Raw genomic sequence first — 3,064 nt, forward strand, 5'->3', positions numbered from 1 at the left:
CTGTGGGATGATTGTGAGGGGCAAGGGTAGGGCAGGGCACTAGCATATCACTGCTGCTGAGTGCCGCACATCCTGGTAAGTGAAGGGGGCAGCTCTGATTTTTCTATAGCAAAAAACCCTAAAGTAAATGCCAAAGAGTAGATATTTAGAATCCATTTTATTATGATGATAGAACCACTGGCAGACTTTCAAATTGCTTTAAACTTGTAAATATATCAATAAAACATTGCTCAACTGATCTCTATATATAGTGGCATTTCATTTTAGTAGCAAAAGAACACAAATTTTGGTATTTTAATGAGAGAATTTGGGTTTCTTATCAAAGAACTTGCAATTTCTAAACAGGGGACATCAGGATCTCTGCTGGTGAGACAAGTGGTGAGACCCAGGCAGAGGAGTCTGCCCAAGGCCAGCACTAGGGACCCAGCTGGAAAGCAGACAAGGTGGCAGACCTCTTTGATATTTGGAGCCAAGAGGACATGCTTTGACAGTTCAAAGTGGGCCACCACAAGGAGCACATTTTCTGGGCAATAACTGCCCAGATGGCAGAGTGGGAGCACCCCATCTGGGTCTGGCAGGCGTGCGGCCATGGGGCCACAAGTCCAAAAGGGTGGATGCTGTCACAGGTGGCAACAGGTCACAGCCAGGCAGCAGCTCCCACTGCCAGACTGCTGCAATGGGTAGAGGGTCAGGGGCCAGTCCAGGTCAGGGCTGCTTCAGCAGTCCAGCTGGCACAATGAGTAGTGTCCCCAGATACAAAGTAGCTGGGCCTCAGAAGCTCTTGAGGGCAAGAAGCCCTGAGCTGCTCACCACGGCAGGTTTTCATATTGCTGGGGCCAGCACCCATGTTGGCCCCAGGCTCTAGCTCCCCCGGCTGCAGATCTGAGAGGAGCTGGGCAGGGTCATTTTGCCCCAAGCGGCACAACTTGTCCCACACCAAAGTGCATGTTCATGCGTGTGCACTGAGGCAAAAATCCCCACCACAAATTTGTGCTGCTCCTATCTGAGCTGTTGCAAGTGCATATGCATGGATGTGCCCTAGGAGTACAAAAAGGCTCAATCTAAAATAATCAAGACCATAATTCTGCTTATATAGTACTAGCAGCCTCAGTTCTTCCTTTGTTTTCTCTCTACCCATCTTTCAGGATGTATTGTTTTTAGATCAATAGATTACATAAGCGATTAAGTAAATGTGCGCCTAAAGTTGTGGGCATCTTAAATCTTGAAAACTCGTTGTATTGACAGAGATAATAATATCATCAATTTGCCTTCATCATGGTGCAAGGCAACAATTATTTATATTTGGACAAAAGTAAAGTTGTATAGTTTGTGAATGGAGATAAAGGCCCACCCTTGCCACTGAGGTCACTATGGCTGCCTGTGGAAAGTACCTGCTCACTGCCACCATGCCCCTGCCACCAACACTGCCACCGCTGCCTGTGGGTGGTCACTGTGTCCCCTCCAGCCTCAGGAGGCATGCGTCGTTCATGCACATGTATCTACACCTCTTCTCATCTGCAAACCCCATACTCTAGTAGTACCTATTTACTACCTTCCTCAGGCATTTTCACTCTGAGGACTCCTTACATAATTTTCCCTCTGCACCATCCTCTGCCAAATCATTTTGCTATGACTTCCAAAACTTTAACCCATCCTCATTCACATATTGCCCCCCATCACCCCCTCTATTTATTCCTTAGGCATTGACTTGGTTGACAACCTGGCCCCCAAGATCTGCATATTTGGCAACTTTTCTGCTACCTACCCCTGTCTCCAGTTCCATGTCTTCCCCAGTCTCTTCTTTTTCTGGATCTTCCTCACCACTGTATAGAAGAGTGTACAAAATATTAGGGGACTGTCTACATTGCAACTGTAACTGCCACAGAGGAACTGCCAACACATATATATACACCTCTGCAACTCCACTGCAGAAGTGAGGTGTAGCTACATGTGCATGAATAATGTGTGCCTCCTGAGGCTGGAGGGGCACAGCGACCACCCACAGGCACAGTGTTGGCAGCAGCGGTATGGCGGCGGTGAGCGGGTACTGCCTGCAGGCAGCCACAGTGACCTCGGTGGCAAGGGCGGGCCGAGCGTGAACCGCCCGCAGGTGGCCGCAACATTTTCAATGGCGAGCGCCTGCAGCCACCATTGGTGAAGCCAGCAGTGGTGAGCAGGGACTGCTAGAAGCTGGCGGCAGCCAATCTCAGGGGGGGCACGTGCTTATGTAACATGTGGCTTGTGGTAGCTTCCCTATAGTGGCAGAAGTCTTCTGTCCCTCTGGTGTTGCTCTTCCAAAAGAAAAAAGGGGTTTTGCTGCTACCGGGGCAGTTTTTGGCAGAACTGAATTGTACCAGCAGTAGTATGTAGTGCAGGCCACATCCCTAAGTGCATTTAATGAAATATATGCATTCAGTGAAAGAGCATCAATGAATGTGAGAGAGGGGGACAGAATCAATTAACAGCATGTGAAAGGGAGACTGAATGACTGGACTGGTGAGTGGGAGAATGAATGGTATCTGAAAAGAGGAATGAATGAAAGAATGAATAAGTGGGTGATTCTGAAGGCGAAACAGCTCCGCTCAGTGTGCCGGCGTGATGGGGAGGAAAACAACCGTGAGATTCAAAAACAAAAGGAAAGGAGAAGGTGGGGAAAAAAGAAAACAGGAAAGAAAGAATAGAAAAGGCAGGCAGGGGAGGATGACAGAGAAGAGCAGAAAACAAGGTGGAGCTAGCTCTGCTGTGACAAAAAGTATAAACAGCAGAAATTGGTATCACAGAGCAAGGGGGGCTGGAGATGGGAGAAGCCTGTAAAGAAGACACAGGGGCATGTCGCTCGTCTCCCCGTGGCTACAGCAGGTGTCTCGGGCACGGCCGGGGCGGGGCCACCTGCTTCCCGCTCCTCCTCCCCCCCCACCCGGGTCTCCCCACGCGTCCTTCAGGCAGGGCCGACTGCACCGCGCCCCCGGGGACTCCCCCGACCCGGCCAGGGCAGAGCGACACCGCCCCCCGCCGGGCCGGCCCGTTGCCAGGGAGAGCGGCGACGCCGCGGCCAGTGGGCTGC

This window comes from Gavialis gangeticus, unplaced genomic scaffold, assembly GCF_001723915.1.
Source record: "Gavialis gangeticus isolate Ggan-Ray unplaced genomic scaffold, GavGan_comp1, whole genome shotgun sequence".
NCBI lineage: Eukaryota > Metazoa > Chordata > Crocodylia > Gavialidae > Gavialis > Gavialis gangeticus.